Here is a 23,719-nt window from a genome sequence, read left to right on the forward strand (position 1 = left end):
GATGAGTTATCAAGGGATAAAGAATAAGATGTTACGTGTATTATGAAACAAAAATAGATACATCTTAATAACACACAAATTTTATACACTTTTCACTATGATATTCTATTACATCATTGACTTTTAATACTAGCTAGTTGACGCCCACAAGATTCTTTATCGCGTGGTAACCGTACAACTCTCCGGAATAAAAAGTGTCCTATGTCCGTTCCCGGGAATTAAATCTCTCAGCGGTATATCGTGAAGAGGTATGACTTATAAGACAGAAATACATATTTTCACATTTATAATTTTAGAGACAAGGGGTCCGCAGTAACAAAACCTTAAAAGCTGGCCACGAAATAAAGGAGTTTGGGAACCTCTGCTCTAAACAGACATACCACTTAAAAATATTCCATACTAATAATATAAATGCGAAAGTGTGTCTATCTGTAACCTCTTCACACCCAAACAGCTGAACCGATTTTGCTGAATTTTGGCACGGAGATACTTTGAGCTCGGGAGAGGCCAAAGGAAAAATGTACGGTTCCCGCGCGATAAACGAACTTTGGCGCAACGGAGTCGCAGGCGTCATCTATGCCTTGATAAACGAGATTTACCTGCAATCTCGCGCCATGTTTTTGTACATTTAAAACAGTAATTTAAAATGTTTGCTTTGAAAGTAAAATTAGTTCGGACAAGCGCGGGCGAGCTTTGTGGCAGTCGTAAACCGAGTAAATTACATTATTTTATTCATTTCATGCACTACCGAATGCGTTTTTTGCCGTTTTTGAAATTTATTACAATTTAGTTGTTCATAGCTGTAGGTCCTTGTGACAATATAATATTTTGATATTTTAATAAAATAATATATTAGATATTAATAATATTAAAATGATTATAATATTATTATTACTAGCGACCCGCCCCGCCGTCGCACGTGTATAAAATATATAGCCACTGAAAAAAATATTAGAATACCTATGATCCTTCACGTGGTCTACTTATTATCTGTGCCAAATAACATAAAAAATTCTCCAGTAGTTCGCGAGAGTTTCTCGTTTTTTCCACATTCTCCTATTAGTCTTAGCGTGATAAAATATAGCCTATAGCCTTCCCCAATAAATAGGTTATCTAACACTGAAATAATTTTTTACATCGGACCAGTAGTTCGCGTTCAAGTTAGCCCTTTCAAATAATTTTCCCCGTTTCTTCCACATTTTCCTCTATTTCTTCGCTTCCATTAGTCTTAGCATGATAAAATATTATAGTCTATAACCTTCCTCGATCTAACACTCAAAGAATCATCAAAATCCGTTGCATAGTTTTAAAGATTAAACAAAGGGACATGAGGGAAAAAAAGCGACTTTGTTTTATAATAATATTAATAAGTATGGATAGATATAGAAGATATAGAATTATCATTTTACAAACCATCATATTAGGTCAAATTTTAGAAAGCTACATAGGTCGGATATAGAATATAATTATAAGTTTTTCTTCTATGCCTTTTACGAAAATCGTTTCAGCAGTTTTGGAAATTTTATACAACAAGACAACTTGAAATTTTATATCTGCGGTGACCCTTTAGGGTCACCGCATATATAAAATTTCAAGTTGTCCGACTATCGTACAACTGAATTGCGACGAATTAATTGAACAACTTTTTATTAATTGTAAATAATCGAAAAGGAATCGCGGTTCTGATACGATTGGTGTCCAATTATTTAGTTGTACAATTTAGTTGGATGCAATGTGTGAGCTCTCATAAGTCGCAGCTATAATTAATATACTATGCGATTTAGTTGGCCAACTTGACATTGTAAGTCTGCGGCCGCTCTAACTGCTGTACTCAGAGACATTTAATGATGATTAACCTTGAATTTAATGAAGAGTTTGACATTTAATGTATGGGGCTTGGGGCTTATGAAAAAATTTTGAATTTATTATATTTAAGTAATTAATGTTCGACTCTGAGTGCGGCAGTAAGAGTAGAACATATTTAATTACTTAAATGTATTTAATTTAAAATTTTGACATAAGCCCCAAGCCCCATACATTATCTGTCAAACTCTTCATTAAATTGAAGGTTAATATATAATTAAATGTCTCTGAGTATGGCGGTATTTAAGAGCAATCAAATATCTTAACTGCATATTAATAAAATGCCTGGTTCTAAAGTTTTTTTTACAATAATTTGTCTATTCATTGGTGCTTTTCATTGACTAACGTCAAAACATCTGCCAATCAACAATTTCGTTGAATAGATAAACTCCAGGCTAAAATCTCTGAAAACTAGCACAAATCCGAAATAATAAAAAAATACGTGTGTCACTCGGGGACTGCCACAGTAAAGCTATTGCATAGCATTTTTATCAACTTATGCAATTATAATTCGCATACGTCTAGTCGCATGCACACTAACACCGTGCCGAAGTCTGATGCGGCGAACACTACGCCCCGAGCAACACGGAGTCGAAGAAGTTAGGCGAATGTTAGGTATTTTTCGTTACTGAATTTCTTGATTCGGTCGCCGCGCTAAAATCTCAGAAACTTGGCATGAATCAGATATAATAATAAAAAAGTGTCGAGGTCAAATATCGTTCTGTCTAGCCTCCTTTCGCAACGCCGAACGCGCCATAAGGAACTTCGTTCCAAAAACCTGTCATACATCTGACATAATAATATTATCGTAATAATAATGTGTCAAATTTGATTACTCAAAGCTATGTGGGTTCCCAGGAGTCTTCGCCAGATCTGACGTCTCACCTGTACCTTTGATATGTCACTCCAATGTTCATTCTGTGGAACATGATGTTGTTATGATTTTGATATATTATTTACGTTTGTTCTGCAGATCTAAGTTATTAATACTTAAAATTATGAATTGCGAAAGTGTACGGTCTGTCTGTCTGTCTTTCTGTCTGTTACTACTTCATTAACGCTCAACCCAATCTGTTGACATTTGGTAAAATTTGGTACGCATATAAATTATACGGTCTCCTGGGAACAGAGATAGGATAGTTTTTGTTGCGGGAAAGTGTACGGTTCTCACGAGATAAACGTATTTTGGTGCAACGCAGTTACGGGCTAAATCTACTAGTCTACAATAGGTATTATAAACGCAAAAGTAGCTCTACTGATTAAGATGAAATCTAGAAAAACGTACGGGTTCCTTCCTGTCAAATTTTGATATATTAATCCTTGTTAAAATCTTTTATAATCACTCAGTACTAAAATGTTAAGAAATAGCTTCCGAAAGTTATCCTTAAAAACAATACAATTGATGGACACTACAAGTTGCCCGCGCGTGACGTGCCCCTGCGCGCGCGCTTTCTCCCGCGTCACCCCTGCTCATACCCACCGCCGCGAGTGACCGTTCTGCAACGATTTTAAATGGGATAAAATGTGTCATTAACAATAACACCCAATTTTTTTGGTTAAATGAACTTTCCTTATTTTGCAGGAAGGTTTAATTGCACTCTGTATATTATACTAACAAACTTGTGGGCATGATAGTAATTTATTAGACATAGGAAAAGTGTTGCCTGAGCTAGTTCCTCGGTCTTCCTTACAAAAATAACAATAAGGGCGTACAAAGAAATGTTCTGGGTATAGCAAGCTTATATGAGTTTACCCGTTTTCATAGTGACTACAAGATTACTCCCTGCAATACAAATGAACACAGTTGCAACTGGACATACTCTCAAGAGGACAAATCCACGAGTCACAATCGCTAGTGGACTTCACATACAGTCTATTAATATTCAACACACGAACGCTTTTCTTATGAAAGCCCACATGTACAACTAGAGGCAGTAACCCAAGAGCCAGCGACATGGACAGCCAGACTTCCATCATCTTATAAAGGCTGAAAGTTTACCTGTTCATGACTACTAAAGAGGAAAGAACGACCAGCAACTATGAAGTATCGGTCGCGGTTACTTTATGAGGTATCCAGTTCTGAAGGACTACCTGACCTTTGATAAAGAGTAAAGCTCAATTTTTTATCTTAATTTCTTTGGGATAACTGTAATTGGAATCTTGTCTTTTACTGCCGGACATTTTTGACAGTTGCTGCAAATTGCCAGACAAAGTGTTAGTGTCTAAACACACTAGGCCAGACTTACAAAGTCTAATACTTAGGAAGTTTTAGTGTCTTAAACACACCAGGCCAAAAAAACGCGGCTAAAGTTCGGCATAATTACGCCAGCAATGCGCTACGCATACAATATAACGCCACGTTATTTCGGCGTGTGTCATCAGCAATTTAAAATACCTTGCAGGCGTAATCATGCCGAAATTCAGCCGCGTTTTTTCGGCCTGGTGTGTTAAGACAGTATAACTTCCTAAGTAGACTTTGTAAGTCTGGCTGTGGCTGGCTCTTGGGATATAGTACCTATTTTTGCTCAGTTCGGTTCAGCTGCGCTGCGCCAGCACGAACAGATAGTTCCAAATCCATTTAGTTCCGAACCGCTGTCGACTAAAAACTGTTGCTTATTTGTTCAATACTGCAACGTCGGGAGGAATTCTCTTATTGTTCTTTTCTGTAAATTTTCTACGGAAAATCTTCGAAAATGTATGTATACATTTTCGAAGACTGTATTTACTAACTTAAATGAAATTTTGTTACACCTAATGTTATTGTACACGTTAATTGAGAACATTTATTATAATTTACCTTGGAACGCTGTTTCTTCACCACGAAAATGCTTCCGGGAAATTAACGACCTGAAAAAAAAAATTGTCTCATTAATACAAAAACTTTTTACTGCTATCGATAACGGTGGCAGACGACTTTCGAAAAAGAAATTCTTTCAAAAATTTCAAGAGTTTCCAATTGATACAGTAATACAGACAGCCTCGACTCTTACAATGTCATAAGATACTCGTAATATTAATGAAGCAAACAAGCAAAAACTCGAGATACAAAGGGATTTGCTTCCAAAAAATGTCATTTTTAGGAAAAGATTATCAAAGGGAACGTACAAATAAAAAAGGTAAACGTAAAAATAACGTAAAAAGAAAAGATTGGAAATAGAAATATTTATTTAGGATTTCGTTGAACTTCAGTTTTTTAATGATAATATAGATATGAAGTTGCAAAATGGGCTCTATCAAACCTATTTAGCGTTACAAAAATATTGGATTTTCATAAAGAATGTATTTGTATCGAGTTCCTCTAAAACGGGTTTCGATATAAAGTAAGTAGAAGACAATAACCATGAAAATTTGATACACGCTCATCCCTACAGAGTTGGGATGTGCAGTGTGCTCGCGAGAAAATTGAAAATTTCCAGCGCCGTATCGGCTTACAGGCGCTTCAGTTTTATTGTTATTTATGTTCCTTAACGCATTACTGTGTAAATATCAGAGATATAAACCGAAACTACTTAACAGTTTTATTAATAACTGTACCAAATATAATTTGGTAGGTATATAAATATAATCCCACCAAAACATAAATGTAAAAATGAAGAGCCAATTTCAATACAAACATTATTCTTATCTATGGACTTCGCCGTAAAAAGGATGAAGATCTAAATGAGTGCCAAGTTCTATGGAAAATTGAAATATGTATGTATAGGAACCAAATAACATAATGAACAAATAATAGCGTATTTCTTTGCCTTATTGAATATCTATAATAATTGATGTTATTTAAATAATGTGAGACCTTAAAGTAGATTAGATCTCACTTGGCCAGTTTAGTACATCAGTCATTTCATGAGGTTATTGAACATTTTGATTTTTAAGGTTACTTTTTTTTATTTAATTTGGGCCCGTCTATGGGCTCTGCGCCCTTTATTCTCAGGATAGTTAGGTCTTTATTAGGTTCGTTATATTTCTTGTGATAGAATCAAATGAGTATAATATTATGTTTATGAGACGACAAGTAGCATATTATTATGTTAATCTGGAGGCTAGCTGCTACTGCCATGCCAAAGTAGTTTTTGCTCCAAAGTATAACAGATAATAATTTATACACTCACACGTATTTTTTATAGATAAACATCAGTGTGGCATAATTGCATAATTTATTATTGTAAAGTGAAATCAAATAATATTTTCTACCCTTTTCATCATTTTTGGCATTCGTATGAAAGTAATTTAATTAAAATAAAGGGGAGGAGACGGGGAAGGGCGCCGTCAGATTAAGTGAGTTTCCGCAAATAATAAATCTCAACTGAGGCCACAAATAACTTAAGCGGACCTCAGATAACTGTTATCTCCAGAATTACAGCCGACGTTGAGTTGGAGCACGATTCGCGCCTTTGTTATAATAAAACAGTTTTAATCAATTTAAAATACAAAAGCTGCCACTGTTCGTTTTAGGATTCCGTGACCAATAGGTAAAAACGGGATTACTTATACTTTGATGTCTGTCTGTCTGTCCAGGCTGTATCTCGCGAACAGTAGAACAGTATTTAGAACTTGATGACGCCTGCAACTACGTCGCGCCGAATTCCGTTTTTTTGTCAAATTTTTGCTCTTTAACAATAATGAGCACTTGAAATGTTTACAAAATGTTGAATTTTATTTAAATTTTTAATAATAAAAATAAAATTAACAATTAAGAGGGGCTCCCGTACAAAAAACAAGATTTTTGCCTATTTTTTTATCTATTGTGATACAGAGCTCTTCATACGCGAGTCGAACTTGCACTTGGCCGATTTTTCGATTTCAATTGAGCTGCGTGTACGTAAATATTATTAATTAATAAATATTATAATTAAAATTAAGTTATTGTGTCAGTATTGTTTCGGTATTGTTTTTCAATTATTTGACTTTGATTTTAATTAAATTTTTAATATTTTAATTATTCCTATTAATATAGCAAAGTAGCTCAACGATTCTGAATGATTAGTGAGTCGAGAAAATATGTTGAGTTTGTAAAATGCATTCAATAACAATCCATAGTTTCCTCTGAGTTTCCCTAATTTAGTATCGGCCGACAGTTTGGTAGATCCGGGACATCCTTCCTATATACGGCTGAAGGCGAACCGTAGGTGGTTTTAGTGGGTAAGCCTTAACTGAGGCACATCCCCAACCCGGGGCACCCATATAAAGTTTCCCCTGCGCATCAAAAAAGAAAGTATCGGCCGACAAAAAGTCTGCGGTCTAGGCCTACTTAGTTCCTACTCATGTATACTAAAATTATTATAATTGCCATAGTGTGTCTGTCCGTGTGTTACCCCTACAGACCCAAACCGGTGACCCGATTTTAATGTTTGTTTGATATTGAAATACTTTGAGTCTCAGGATACATAGGATACTTTTTATACTTTTATTCATATAAATGAATTGTGGTGCAACTATATGGGAAGGGAATATTATTTAATGTTCCTCGTTGTACTTGGGGAGTACTTATAGTATACATAATATAAAATTATTACTTAGCTTATTCTACTTGGGTGGTACAATAATTATTAAGAAGTTACGCCACAATATTTGGAACAACGTTGGACACATTAGGAAATAAGCATAAAGTTAATATCATACATTAAGCTATACCAATACTATACTATAATATATTATAGCATAGTATTAGAATATACTAAGATATAATTATCACACTTCATATTTAATATAGTAATCTGTGGCTGTACGATCAGCGTAAATAATAATTCGGCGAGTATTTTCATATTTTTCGCATAGCAAATGCTCTGGCTCTCGTCCAAATTGGCGTCACATAATGGCTCAAATACAAGCACTTAATGACGAATACATGTGAACTCCTAATGGAGCTGTTTGATGCAATAAAATGTTGAAAAATTCTAGGGAAAACGTAAAGAGGGAAAATATGCAAGTTATACAAACATTTCATAGATTTCAATATGGTTTGTCATCTTAGCTACCTAATATCTTGCTTAGAAATAGCAATTTCTTTCTTTATCATTTTTGTCAGCTTGTAACATCAAGAGACGTTTCTAAGTGGTGAATATGTTTCACTTATTAGAGGTTACAATCAGGGGTTGTTTTCTTTAATTTACATTAAATTATTAACAATCTAACCCGGTGAACTTTGTATTGCTATCGTCTATAAACCTACCCTACACTTTCATGAATAATTAAAGAATAATATTGGGAAAATTGGTTCAGCCGTACTTGAGTAGCGTGAGTAACACTATTAAAATATAAGTACCTGGATGACAAGGCTTTGCTCGGTATAGCAAACACTCATTGACTTCGTGTTACTTAATAATGCCATCTGCTGGTCGTTAAAACAATTAGTTGCTCAAATAATAGTATTATTATTCGCCAATAGATGTCAGGAAGAGTCATATTTTTCAGTTTATCGATTATCGATAAAACACGAATAAAAAGACATTTTCTGAGAATGATTCCTAGCTAGATCGATTTATCGCCCCCGAAACCCCCTATATACTAAATTTCATGAAAATCGTTGGAGCCGATTCCGAGATTCCAATTTTATATATGTATACAAGAATTGCTCGTTTAAAGATATAAGATTATTATTTCTTAAGATTTGTTATGTGCCTAGTGAGAGATTGAGAAGATGAACCATTATTGTTAAGATTTACCTATTCTAAGGCAATTGAAGGCCTCGAAGTAACATAATTATACAGTATGGTTCAAATAAGGTACAATAAGCGGAAAGGAGGTGACTCAGGGGATCATTCTTGACAAGATTTCTTCTAATTAATTTTGCTTTTCCATAGTAAAAACTTAAAAAGTCACGCAACCAACAAAGTTTTACATATAATTAATATGTATTTTTTTCGCGAATTTCCAAAAGTCGGATATGTCGTATGTTGTTCAGTATGACCCCCTGAGTCATCCCCATTCGGCTTATACCTTATTTGAAACACCGTGTATTTATCGCCATTCTTTGTGGCTAATACGTTTGAGGTAAGCGTAGGTATATTGTTGCACATTCATAATGTTCTAGTTACATTGTAATGAGTTCCCTTGGGCGAGGCGGGAGTTTGTATCAAACGAAACTCTACTCGTTAACAGTGGCGGATTTACAAATTTGCCGCCTGTAGGCTATTCAATTTTTGCCGCCCCTATAACCGACCTTTGAAATTCAATACGTTACACGGTACAGTTTAGTTCACAATCATATTGGGATATGATTGTGAACTACAAAAACTTTTTTTGAAAATTTTGCTGAGACGACCACACAAGATTTCACCCTGTGCGGTAGCGAAACGGCGATGCCATACATATTTACTGGTATGTAGAATTTGTTTAAGTTAGGGTCAGTAGAGTTAGGCCGTGTAGATTTAGAAGCTTGGCTCTACATAAGATCACATATCTTTTTCACAGGGTAAACCGTCAACCTAATATGTGGTCGTCTCGGCAATATTTTACAAGAAATGTTTTTGGTGGGATTTTTTACTTCTGTAAGATAAAAAAAATGGGGATAAATTTGCCGCCCTTCTAAATCTAGCCCTAGCAGTGGCGGATTTAACAATAGGTTAAGTAGGCTGGAGCCTACTTAATCTATTGTTAAATCCGCCACTGCTCGTTACTAAAGGAGGTATCTATACTAATATTGTAAAGCGGAAGAGTTTGTTTGTTTGTTGGAACACGCTAATCTCAGGAACTACTGATCCGATTTGAAAAATTATTTCAGTGTTAGATAGCCCATTTATCGAGAAGGGCTAAAGGCTATATTTTAACACGCTAAGACTAAAAGGAACGAAGAAATAGAGGAAAATGTGGAAAAAACGGGGGAAATTATTTGAAAGGGCTTGTCTGTGAAAATATATCTAATTTACGCGGGCGAAGCCGCGCGGAACGTCTAGTCTACTAATAAAATATTGATTGTTTCTATGTAGAAAAAAATACAGGCTAGAACAATAAAAAATATATTTATTTTGTAATAGAAAATAATATAAAATTATAATTGTAAAATCTATTTAGCAATATTATTTAGGATGCTTCCTCGTCCTCAGCCATTACTTCTGTTGATTAAGAAAGAAGAATTGAAATAATCCTTTCTATAATGATTGTAACTGAATATTAACTAACTGTTAAGATACCAATACCAATACAACCTGCAAACCTTCAATAAAAAAGCGTATTCTCTCTTAAAAGGCCGGCAACGCACCCGCAACTCTTCTGACTATCGCAATAAATTATTTTATAAAATAAAATAATTGAATGCGATAGTTTATCTATCTATCTATATATGACTATACATATATAATATGACGTAGGCATCCGCTAAGAAAGGATTTTGATCAGTTCTACCTCCAAGGGGTTAAAATAGGGGATGAAAGTTTTTATATAATAATACTTCTTAACGCGAGCGAAGCCGCGGGCAAAAGCTCGTATTATAATATAGCCTGTTTGTTGGTTCAAGCTTAAATCTGTAAAAGGATTTTGATAAATCCCTGATTGGACATACTTTAAGTCCCAGGAGAGGACGTGAGGGTAATATTCAGTCTGGAAAAAGTACACAAAGAAGAGCGCAGCAAGCGCATTAAATGGAAAATGCATTGCGGACAATAATTTTTCCCTGTAGTGATTTAACAAGAGTTTATTAAATGCGTATTCTAACAATTCGACCTCGTTCGGGTTATTAAAATAATGTGAACCCAGGAATGCTATTTTGAAGCTAATGACTTTGTGATAGGGTTTGTATTAGAATAGTGCTTGTTAGCATCGAAATGCTATGGCCGTTAGTTTCAGGTATTTTAAGTATATACTTGTGTAAGCACAGTGGGTACACCGAAGCTGTGTAAGCTATTTGGTGAGTTTAGTATCAGATTATTTTGTTTAAATTGTAAGACAGCGATTACACGGTCAGTCTGGAATCAGTTCAGTCCATCAGTCTGATCTTGACTGACGGGAGAATGATCCCTCTAACCGGTTTATTGACAGACTAATATCATTTCTTTATTATATTGTACTTTTCAGAGATCATTCTGGCGTCAGTCTCTCAGTACAGATTGATGGACCGAACTGATGTCTAAATAGTTGTAATAAGATAAAAAAAACGTATATTGTAGCAAAAATGTATTTCTTATATTAATTCCCTCTGAATCTCTCTTTATAAGACTTGTTTTAATATTATATTGATTTTGTGTTTAGTTATGAAAGGTAGCGGGTGTTGAAGAATAAAATTTCGTCAAAGATATAATTTTTCGGTTAGTTTTCACCATTTGTGTAAAATAAAATAATTCGTAATGATTTAAGAGTCATTATCATATTATCTCGGCAAGAACATGAGTAACAGCAGAATCATAACAACCATCACAAGTTTCTAGTAACTACTCAATTCCCACCACCGTACCTACTTACCTACTAAAAATACAGGGTGTAACAAAACAAAAATGATAATACTTCAGGGTGTATATGTATTCCTTATATAGAATTCACAGTGAAAGTAGTAGCGCTGATAGAGCACTTTTTTTTGTGATTTGTATGGGCGCCCTAGCGTCAGCAAACTTTTCCATACAAAAGTTACTTTTTCAGCGCTGTTACTTTCACAGTGAACGCAATACAGGGAATTCATACACCCCCTTAGGTTTTATTACTTAATTAACTTAGTTATACCCTGTATAATGTCCATAAATAGAGGCATGTTAATTGTATCATTAATTATAACGAAGATCGAGGAAGTTAACAGGACATAAAAGTTTATGAGCGAATAAAGTAGCTACACATACAAATTAGGCGGTCTTGGAAACTCCCAGTCAATTCGATAAACTTTGGGGTTACGATCCCGGTAAATCATACAAAGTTAGGGCCAGTTCATACGAGCCGCCAGTTGAAGCAAAATTCTGTAAACTATCAAACTCACTCGTGTTTCTTCATTTCTGAAAAATATTTTTGTGTCCAGATAAATTATAAAGGAATATGAACGTCAAAATCTATACTAATTTTATAAATGCGAAAGTGTGTATGTCTATCTGTTACCCCTTCACGCCCAAACCGCTGAACCGATTTTGCTGAAATTCGGTATAGAAAGGACATAGGTAACTTTTTACCCCAAAAAATGTAAAGTACACGTGCGATAAACGAATTTTGGCGTAACGGAGTTGCGGGCGACATCTAGTGTAGATAATAATGAATTTTGTATACGGCTACCTGAGCTACTTTTCTTCGGTTCGCTAGTATGAAATGATCCTTACCTTCACTTCGTAGTTCGTACATTGAGGGACCGGTCCCAAGAGGTCTTATTGCAAAAGGAGCATGAAACATGTTTAGACCATAAAGTTAATATACCTAGCGGAATAGAGCAACAATCTCGAGCTGTCAAACGAAACCAAAATTGGTTTTCATCTGTGTGAAAAATATGTGTACGTATACACTAACACAAGCATGATTGAACATGAATTCTATGAGATTAAATTGTCAACGTGCAGCACGTGCCGACTGGCCGTCAAAAAAAAAAGTGCTGCTGTCATGTATCACGCGTCTCATTTTACCACGCAGTGTTAGGCTAAGAACTCACGGAGCGGTTTTTTCCCGCGCCCGCAGCGGTTGCGGGCCCGCAGCCTTCGTAGAATCCAGTTTTGTGTGTAAAAATCGAAAGCAAAACTCACGGCGCGTTTTTTGCCCGCGGCGGGCGCGGTTGTTTGCGGCTCCCGCTGCATCGGCGGGTGGCGTTCGCCCGCAGCCTCGGCGGTTTGCGCCCGCGCGCTCTGCGATAGTTTAGCGGGCGATCGCAGTACTAGCCATAGTGGAGCGAACTCACAGCGCGGTTTTTTCCCGCGCCCGCCGTGGCTGCGGGCCCGCACAAATCAGCGGTCTCGTGACTTCTGAAATAAAACCGCTCATTTGCGCGGGCCCGCAACCGCGGCGGGCGCGGGAAAAAACCGCGCCGTGAGTTCGTTACCTTACTGATAGTGACATCTCTCTTGGTCAGGCCTTTGTTTCTCTATTCCGCTAGGTATATTAACTTTATGGTTTAGACACAAAGCTTGTCTTAATAATTTTTATGTCTTTTGTACCTAATTTTTTATTCAGATTGTATGTTCTGTTTTAATTTGTTAATGAAAAGGCGACCAAATTTGCTTTTTTATAAAATTAGAGGGTAAACGAACAAACGGGTCACCCTAAAGGAAACTACCACGCCCATGGACATTTGCAACAACCGAAGAGTTGTAGATGCGTTGTCGGCCTTTGGTCTCGTCCTATCATTATTCCCTATACCGGATAATCATCTAAAAAGAGTACTTAACTAATTGTTTTAACGTTTTTCAGCGTCGGACAACGGGCTATTCAATATATAGGAGTGATTTATTCTGTATTGACGAAGGACCAGCTTATTAAAGACCGTGATGTAAAAAGAAGGGCCTTTAGCTGGTCGACTTCCGCGGGTCGAAGTACAGTGGTCGTTCGAATCATCTTCAGTGTAAGGGTAAGAATTTGTCCTGAATGGGTAATGCGTGGCTAATGCGCATGTGTTTTGACTCAATCCCATTAAAATCCCATTTTGGTCGAGGAAATAATAAATTGTTTGTGCTTATTTGCTTAAGATCAGTGGAGTTTCTATTATTTTTGCATTTATGTTCGTGGAATGGTTTTTGGAATTGTTTCTATTTAGGGTGAATACGTGGAAACAATTATTTGAGTACATAATAATTATATTTCCGTTTAAATACAGGGTGTAACTAAGCAAAGAGATAATAATTCAGAGCGTGTATTCCCTTGTAAAGATATCGCTGTGAAAGTAGCTGTGCTGAAAGAGACTCCTGAGCGCCATGAATTTTCCGGTACAAAAAGCTTAAGAAATTTACTCATTCAGTGCTGCTATTTTCACAGTGAACTCTATACAGGAGACTCTTAATACACACCCTCAATTATTATCCGCGCTTTGTTTGATTACATCTGTATAATCGTTTTGTTAACGTGTGCCCTCTAGGACATCATAATTGGAAACGGTTTCAGGAATACATAAAAGGTAAAGTAGGTTTCTCGTTGAATGAAAAGAATTCTTTAGAAGCGTTCATTGTTCCGCATAAATGTACTTTATATCAGTGTTATTGTAGTCTATCATGTCTAAATTAATTTAGGTTCTGAAAGTAATAATTGTTCTCATCTCTGGGCAGGGGCGTCAGTATCCGACGAAGGGCCGCTCGAATTGTTGACTGCCATAGTGTTTCAAACAGCTTGGACACCTTGGAATTACGCCGAGATGTAGCTTCACTCTGCTATCGGTTGTATCACGGGGAGTGCTCTGAGCAATTGTTCGGAATCATACCACCTGCAACTTTTCGCCATTCCCTACGCGAAAAACATACCGTCCTCATCACCTTGATGAGTGGCAGTCTTCCACCGTTCGTTTTTCCGCGTAACTTTCTGCCGCGCACTGTTAAACTCTGGAACGGACTGACACTAGCAGTATTTCCGGACCTATACGACCTGCAAACCTTCAAGAAGAGAGCGTATTCCCTCTTAAAAGGCCGGCAACGCACCTGCAACTATTCTGAAGTTGCCGGTATCCATGGACGGCAGTAGTTGCTGTCTATAAGGTGACCCGTTTGCTCGTTTGCCCCATTATTTCATTTAAAAAAAACTTAAGTGTTAAAAAACAACAGAGTTGCAGGTGTCATGTAGTTTATAATATTAGTATGAATATGATGATATCCAGAATAAAATGGAGTAAAAATATCGGTTAAGTGAAATATTAAGGGCCCGGAGACAGCACTCGTTCATTACCGCTAACGTGCTCCACAGCCCCACAGGGCTAGAGTAGGGCACGACATGAAAAGGGTCCGCCCTTGTACCTATGCGACCGTAGCTTAGAGATACTCATGAATATTTACCTTACTGTTTTCTTACGGGAGCGCGCCGTGTTCTACATTTCAATTCCGATAAACCGTGGCGCTAGAAGATAATGAAACGCCAATCTTATTTTAGGCTATTTGCAGTAATTAGATCAATATTTGCAGTAGATACATCAGTGTTTGCAGTAGATAGATCTTTACAGGTACATTTGAAGTTATTTCCTGCCCCAAAATTTGAATTTTCTGATCTGAGGTTCGTTTGTTGGTTTATTGGCCTTCGATATTACTTGACATAGTGCTCGAAACTGTTTGATTACTACTTAAATGTGGCTTCTTCTATCAGAGATTTCAACAGTTTTTGGGGCAGGCACTAACTTCAGAAGTACCTATAAAGATCTATACTAATAATATAAATACGAAAGTGTATCTATGTGTCTTTTAATTCACCAAGCCAATTTTTCTGAAATATCATATGAAGAGACAGAGCTAAGAATATTTGAAGTTTAGATGAATTCTGAAAAAGACGCTATGTTGGAACAATTTTTATGATTTTCTTGCCCCTCTCAAACTCAGCGCTTGCTTTCACTTGTTTATCGTAAAATCTACTTGTTTAACTTAAAAAAAATTAAGTAGGTACTACTATTACCTACTTACATTTTTTAAAGTTAAGTACGGGAACCCTAGAACATTTTTTTTAATTACTATCAAGCTAATTTTTGTAAGTAGCTTAAAAATCAGCTTGTTAGGGTTCCGTTTTAGGGTTCAGTAGTCAACCAAGTTTTGTTGATTACAGAACCCTATAGCGGAGCCCTAACGAGCTGATTTTTGTTTATTGATAGATTAATAGTCATATTATAATTTAAGAGTAAAATTGTCCTACAAATAAAACAGTCCATATTTTAGGACCATCAACTCAATGTATGAAACTCTTCTATCTCTGTTAGCTACCACTTTCGAGATTTTTCGCAAATAAAAATGTTATTCGTCTTATCAAAATGAAGCTACTCACAAAAAATTAGCTTGATAGTAATAAAAAAAAATGTTCTAGGGCTACAATAGTGTCAGCGCTGAAAGTACAACCTTTTTTTTAAATCTTATTATGAGAAAATTTATAACGCTGGGGCGCTTGCCCAAACAAATCACTAAAAAAAAATCTTTTAGCGCTGCTACGTTCACAGTAAACTCTATAATATTATATGGGATATATAATAATAATAATAATATCTATGGACGCTTCACACCACGGCAGTCTGGCCCCGTGGTAAGTACCTGAAGGACTTGTGTTACGGGTACCAGACAACGGAAATATATTTAATACTTTTATACTATACACATACAGGGTGTAACAAAAACAAGTGATAATACTTTAGGGTGTGTATGTGTCCCTTATAGAGAGTTCACTGTGAAAGTAGCAGCGCTGAAAGACCAAAAAATTTTTTCACTTTTGTATGGGCAAGCGCCCGAACGTCACGAGTTTCCCCATACAAAAGTGACAAAAAAAATTTGGTCTTTCAGCGCTGCTACTTTCACAGTGAACTCTCTATAAGGAACACATACACACCCTTAAGTATTATCACTTATTTTTGTTACACCTTGTATTTAAGATTTGTATTATATGATACACATATTTAATACACATCCATGACCCAGGAACTTTGAAAACTTTTTGTTCCGTCGGCGGGATTCGAACCCGCGACCCCCGGCTTGAGCTACCAACGCGCTCACCACTGAGCCACAGAGATCGTCAAATATATTATACACACCACAAAGTATATTATCGGTTATCACTTAGTTTTGTTACACCCTATATAATCTCTATATTAAGAAGTTACGAAAGTGACAAAAAATTGCGTGGTATTTTGATTGCAGTAATAGGTATATCCTGTTTTCTTTACGTTGTCCGTACTTTTTTTACACGCCCGTCATCTGGCGACCCTCGAGCCCGTAATAAAACGCCCCGTTGAATCACAAACTAGACAAAAACTTTATGAACTTTTTATGTAGACAATCTTTCATATTTTCACTTTTCGGATTTTTCTCTATGTGGAGAATTGTGGAGCTCACGATGGAAATGATGATTGGGCTTATCAGCAGGCGAAACAACATTGGAAACGGGAAAGAATGGACATAATGACAGATTTCAGTAACAAAATTGCGGATCTTCTTTGTCAATTTGTCACTTTGTCAATTCTTCCGTAAAAAAAAAACCAATTCTATGGTGACCATGCTAAGCCTGCTGGAACACAGACGTAGTTATCGGTAGTTGTCACTATATAATATTATCCTATACGATACTTGACATAGAACGTAGCTAGTACCAACTTCAAAATTATTAAATGTAAGAACTAATAAAGTTTTACTGGGCTTCCATTCATGAAGGTGTGGGATCAGTCTCTCGAGTCTTGTGTACTGGGATGACTTCAAAAGTGACAAAATTGGCGTTGCGTTCCTTGACGCATTCAATTATTTAATGCGCCAATATGAAAGTTGATGACGAAAATTGAAGATGAAAGTGCACAGTGTGGACATAGCTATTGGCAATTCGGCATGCGGCGTATTGCCATTGAGTCAGTCGGCGATTCTCGCCGTGCGGCGTAAATCGTGCGGCTATACCCGTGTAAGCCCCGCATATGGGTTGATTTGATTTGAATTTATTTTCCGACTTCCAAAAGGTGTTATCATATGTTCGGCTGTGGATATATTTTTTTAAATTATTTTTATTTGTGTATGTTCAACGATTACTCCGCCGTTTGTAAACTTATTTTCGAAATTTTTGCTTTGTTGTATAAGGTTTCACTCCAAAAAAGGTCAGCATTTTTGTGAAAATGGGACCACCATTTTCACAAAAATGCTGACCTGGTGATGGGTACCATGAGTAATCGAGGGAACTCCTCGAAATTTATATCGAAACATATGGTGATTTTAGTTTTATGAGAAGCATCCTAAGCATATGCTACCAAAACGCAAGATTTTGCGCCGAGGTATACTATTGTTCCGAAGATACTAAGAGAACTCCGGATCCCTTATAGATACAAGTTTGGGGGTTTAGGCGCTGTTTTAGGAACTGAAAGCATATGATACTATGCAAATTACATTCATCATCATCATTATTACCACGCTTGCCGTGGTAATAATGATGATGATGATGAATGTCGCCCATGGACACTTGCAATATCAGAAGAGCTGCAGGTGCGTTGCCGGCCTTTTAAGAGGGAATACGCTCTCATCTTGAAGGTTTGCAGGTCGTATTGATCCGGAAATACTACTGGTAATTCATGCCAGAGTTTGACAGTGCGCGGCAGAAAGTTACGCGAAAAAAATATAAATAAAAATAAAAAATGTTTTATTTCTGAGTAAATTTGAATCAAATTTTTTCAGAATGTCTACCTGATGCCTACCACCGGTTCGGGAACTACCCCGGCGAGAAGAACCGGCGTGAGAAACTCGCACGGGTTCCACTTTTTACCAAAAAAGTGACAGAAAAATTATTCTTTTAAAATAAAGTTTACAATTTTGTAACTTAATATTATATACAATGTCAACATACATAATTGTAAGTCATAATATAATGATGTAGATGTAGCCTTGCAAGAAGCCATCCTACTCCCAAGATGTGCCATCTTCTATGAAATCATTGACCTTATAATAAGCTTTGGCACACAAACGCTCTTTGACTACTTTTTTAAATTTATTAATGGAAAGATTTTGAACGTTTTCTGGGATTTTATTGTAAAGGCGTATACATTGACCTTTAAAAGATTTACTGACTTTACTAAGTCTGATCACTGGCATGTCCAGCTTGTGCTTATTTCTAGTATTTCTACAGTGAATGTCACTTTTAACTTTAAATTTATTTATATTTTTTCTAACATATATTACATTATCCAAAATGTATTGAGAAGCAACAGTTAGAATACCAATTTCTTTAAATTTATCTCTCAGAGATTCTAAAGCAGACATTTTATAAATAGAATGTATGGCTCGCTTCTGCAGCACAAATATTGTATTAATGTCGGCAGCGTTTCCCCATAAAAGGATTCCATATGACATCCTACTATGAAAATAACTAAAATATACTAATCGTGCCGTGTCTTCGTCAGAAATTTCTCTAATTTTTCTGACTGCATATGCTGCAGAACTGAGCCTACCTGCAAGATTAACAATGTGAGGACCCCACTGTAATTTACTATCAAGTGTAATACCTAGGAATACAGTGTTATCTACCAAATTCATCTTCTCATCATTTAATAGCGCATTGGTTTGGACTTGCCTAACATTGGGCAAAGTAAACTTTATACATTTAGTTTTACTAGAATTTAAAAGTAAGTTATTAAATCAATGTACTATTTTTGAGAGAGCACTGTTTACCTCGGTGTAGTTCGACTGTTGTCGCTTCACTTTAAAAATAAGTGAAGTGTCATCAGCAAAAAGCACTATCTCATTATTATTATCCTTTACTAGATAAGGTAAGTCATTTATATAGATGAGAAAAAGAAATGGGCCTAAGATAGATCCCTGTGGGACACCTAATTCTATTTTGGTTCCATTGGACCTTTTACTATTTGCCTCAACCCTTTGAGTCCTATTTTTAAGGTAAGAAGTCAAAAGGCTGAGAGCAGAGTCCTTTATGCCGTAGTGGCGCAGTTTCCTGATCAACAACATTTGTACTACCAACGCTCTATCAGCTCCCAATGAATCAGTTTCTGATAGTACAATCGTTGTTACACCTTACATTAACGCTGATAGTGATCAAAATATAATAATAATAATATCTATGGACGCTTCACACCACGTCAGTTTGGCCCCGTGCTAAGTACCTGAAGGACTTGTGTTACGGGTACCAGACAACGGCAATATATTTAATACTTTTATATTATACATATATTTAAGATTTTTATTATATGATTAATGATACACATAATATTTAATATGCATCCATGACCCAGGAACTTTGAAAACTTTTTGTTCCGTCGGCGGGATTCGAACCCGCTTGAGCTACCAAAAGTCCACCATTTACTGAGCCACAGAGGTTGTCAAAATCATACAAAGTATTATTATATTACCTTAATTATACACTAAGTTCTCATTTCATGCATAATATTATTTTAGTTAGCTGGAGCGTGTATAATATTATAAGCTAAGCTGCCAGCACGTGGCATATAAACTAATGACTCTATTTTGTAGCGGCGCGAGGCGCACGTCAAGCAAAGGGATACAGTATATTTTACCTGAGGAATATTATACGTATTTGAAGTTGTATATCCGTACTAATATTATAAATGTGAAAATGTGTCTGTCTATCTGTCTGTCTGTTACCTCTTCACGCCCAAACTGCTGAACTGATTTTGCTGTTTGGTCTATACCAAGGAGTACGGAGGAGTGAAAGTATCTCTATAGATACTTTCACTCCCGGTAAAGGACATAGTATGTAACTTTTGATCCCGGAAAATGTACGGTTCCTGCGCGATAAACGAATTTTGGCGCAACGGAGTTGCGGGCGACATCTAGTCTTATACCTTTAAATAATCATATACATAATAATAGATAATTGGAATATCGGAATCAGCTCCAACGATTTTCATGAAATTTAGTATATAGGGGGATTCGGGGGCGATAAAGGAATAATTTTTAGAAAATGTCATTTTATTCGCGTTTTATCGAATACCGAGCAAAGCTCGGTTAAATAGCTTGTATTTAATAATACATCCATTACGGTTGTATTACGGGGCTCTTTCTTGAAAAAATGTTTGGAATCAACTTCAGCTGCAACTTGTCGCCACCGTTCCATGCGGAAAATATAATGCCATCCTCATAACACCTTTCACTCTTTTATTTCAAAATTAATAGTAATTTATACGCCACGATCAAATTAAATGGTCGTCTAAAATTATACGCGTAGCTGGTAAAACGGCTCCCAAAATAGAGCTTTGTAGCCAGTAGCCAATATTTATAATTATTATAAACCAATCGCTGAAATTTCACCGAAATTTCCCTGGCGGTTCAGTGTTTCATTTTCAAGACGCGTCCAAGTACCTGCATAAAATATAATACAAGTCACAATAATTTTAAATAAATAATACGTGTGGCACTCCGAGATTGCCGTGGTAAAGCTATCGCAATTGTTATTCGCATACGTCTAGACTCCAGTCGCACGCATATAAGCACCGTGCCGAAGCCTGGCAACGCTGCAAGTGGGGGTGTTAGGTATTTTTCGTTAAGGAATTTCTTGACTCGATCGCTACGCAAAAATATTAAACTGCAACTTAAATATTGGACCATTCAAATCACTGGAAGTTACTTCAAAACATTTATCATGAAGAAGATAAATCCAAAATTTCCAGCCGTGAGTGATGATGGCGAACTATTTTTGCCCGGGCCGCACTTGCGTAGTGCTTCGTGCTTCAAACGATACCATTGGACGATCTGTGTGTATCGTCCAATGGTATCGTCTCATAGCACGAAGCTTCGTACGATAGACGCATGTGCGGCCGCGCCACTTTTAAACAAAAACAACTAATCAAAGTCGGTCGACCCGTTTGGATGCTACGAACTACAATGCCACGGATAGACCAACAGACGAACACGTGAAACTTAGAACACTTCTCTTTATTTATTTATTTCTTATTTATTACACTTCTTGCACATTGTACAATGGCGGACTTAATGCCATATGGCATTTTCTACCAGTCAACCATTGGGTGGTAACAGAGACAAAACTAACATCACAGGTGCTTTCTGTGTAGAAGAAAAATTAAAACATTCAGATAAAACATGATAAAATATACTTTATACACTTATAAATATTATAATAAATACATACTATAAATCCGGTTACACGTACGCTTACATATACTATAATACTACTATATAATATATTATCATAATATAATATAATATAACTTATACATACAAACATATATATAAAATACTGTAATAAAATACTTAATTTAATGCTTATAATTCTGCCGATTTCTTTTTTTCTGCCGATTCTGCCAACTCTTTATATGGCGGAAAAAAAATACGCGTATCTTAGCTTGGAGGTTAAAAAATGAAACAATTTATAGTTTATTATCAAGTATAAAAATTAAAAATAAAATCATCGATTTTGCTTTAGTCGCCACTCGCCCCCTTTAAGAAGTTTTCTCAGTGAGTGCGGAGGAACCGAGAGTACGTAATAGCGTAATTGACTGCCTGCGCCTCGGCATTAGCTGAGTGAAACTGAGTGGGTAACGAAATTACCAACGGAACCACTTAATGAAATTGAACTTATTTACATTTCAAGCTTTTTAAGCTATTGCATAACTTTATCGCGGGCTTTGAGCGCGGCGACGAAATCAAGAAATTCCGTAACGAAAAAAACCTAACACTCCAATCCAACACTCGGTGCGGCGTTGCCATTCTTCGGAACGGTGTTTGTGTGCGTGCGACTAGACGTATACCTTTACCGTGGCAGTCCCCAAGTGCCACACGTATTTTTTAAAATAATTTATTAATATCAGAGACCTTGTACTCGTAAGATCTTAGACCAAATAAAAAGATCGAAGCAGTAATGGATACGCAACACTCCCACACCGATTTCTGTGACTGTGGCCGGTTTAATTAAAATCTGGCTAGTTACGTAGCAGTATAATATGCTCAAGTGTGTGCGCAGTACACAAGAGCACTCTCTTTTCCTTTACCCCACAAAAGTGCTCAGGTTGTGGGATATACTAGGACTCGCTTTGCTCGCCCTGATGATAATGTCATCATAGAGAAAATATGTATAATTCGTCCATGGTGTCACATGTAATCAGATAATATGATGTAAGCGTGTGTGACATCGTGCCGACTGGCCTCTGTTTGTGGTTCTGTATTTTTTTATTTCGCATGAAGTGAACCACAAAGAGTAGACGTGTTTTGACAGTTCGTCCAGCTTTCTTACCAATACAAGAGTATCATAATAATGTTTCTATAATCGAGGACTAGCGATTATAATCGTATCGCGGTGGAATCGCTTGCACAGGCTGGATTTATATGGAGCGACGCGAACGCTCGGCTTGGCGGCTACAACTCGAGTTGACCAGTAAGGCTGTGTTCAAACCAAAATGACTGTCAGCCCCCGGAAGTGAGCGAACGTTACGCATTAATATAGCACGTCACTACGCTCCGCGGACGCTGATGGCTACGTAGCTACGTCAGCTATAGCGTAAAGTCAGCACACAGTGAACGAAAAATACCGTTTATTTTCACGTTTACACTGGGGCTCTCGGTGAGCCTGCTGACATTCGGCGGCTTATAGTTAGTTTGGTTTGAATACGACCTAAATAGCGTTCGATAATATGAAGTTGACGCTCGATTCGTGTAATGTCAATTTCATACAGTTTGATCGGCGATTCTATTGACACGCGATAAAGAAAAGTCTTGGTTAGGGCTCAGGTTCTTTAAATTCGACGAATGCTTCGGCTTCGGCCCTGATTTCGATCGTAAGTTGGGCCGAACGTGAGCCGAAGTCTTCTCGAACACTACTTACGGTTGAAACCTAGATTCAAAATGGAGTTGCATCACATATTATCAGATTTAACGGGATTTGTATTGATTTAGGGATTTCGCAATACACAGCGGTGTTGTTCCACGCTCCACTCCACGTTTCAATCATTTCTAAATGAAAGTTGTATTTCGTTTATCTGTGAAAATGTTTATTGGTTATTTGTATGATACGATCTCTTTGAACTTAAATACGAGTGAGAGCGATTGATTTATTCAATGTAGTTTTTCAGTGTTGCATTAGAAATTATTTCAAACTAAATGACGCCGGCAACTCCGTACTACCAAAACTCGTTTATCGCACTCGGAACCGTGCATTTTTCCGCCATAAAAAGTATCCTTCGTCCTTTCTGAGGACTCTACGCGTCTTAATACAAAATTTCCTCAAAATCGTTTCAGTGGCTTAAGCAGGAAGGTAACAGAAAGACACATTTTCTCTGCAATGTTATAGCAAGTGTTTGTTGGAATTGATTTCACTATCGAGTAACGAGAAAAATATCAGTGCG

General features: G+C 36.7%; 1 protein-coding gene across 2 annotated transcripts in view; it reads right to left on the reverse strand.

Moving 5' to 3' along the window:
* LOC121728857 (CD151 antigen-like) overlaps positions 1–23,719 on the reverse strand; it is a 213,450-nt gene that overhangs the window by 166,273 nt on the left and 23,458 nt on the right. For both annotated transcript variants that reach the window (XM_042117165.1, XM_042117167.1), the window contains exon 2: positions 4,661–4,710. The gene's annotated coding sequence lies outside the window, so the exon portion shown is untranslated. The remainder of the gene's footprint in view (positions 1–4,660; positions 4,711–23,719) is intronic.

This window comes from Aricia agestis, chromosome 7 (genome assembly GCF_905147365.1).
Source record: "Aricia agestis chromosome 7, ilAriAges1.1, whole genome shotgun sequence".
In the NCBI taxonomy this organism is placed as follows: domain Eukaryota; kingdom Metazoa; phylum Arthropoda; class Insecta; order Lepidoptera; family Lycaenidae; genus Aricia; species Aricia agestis.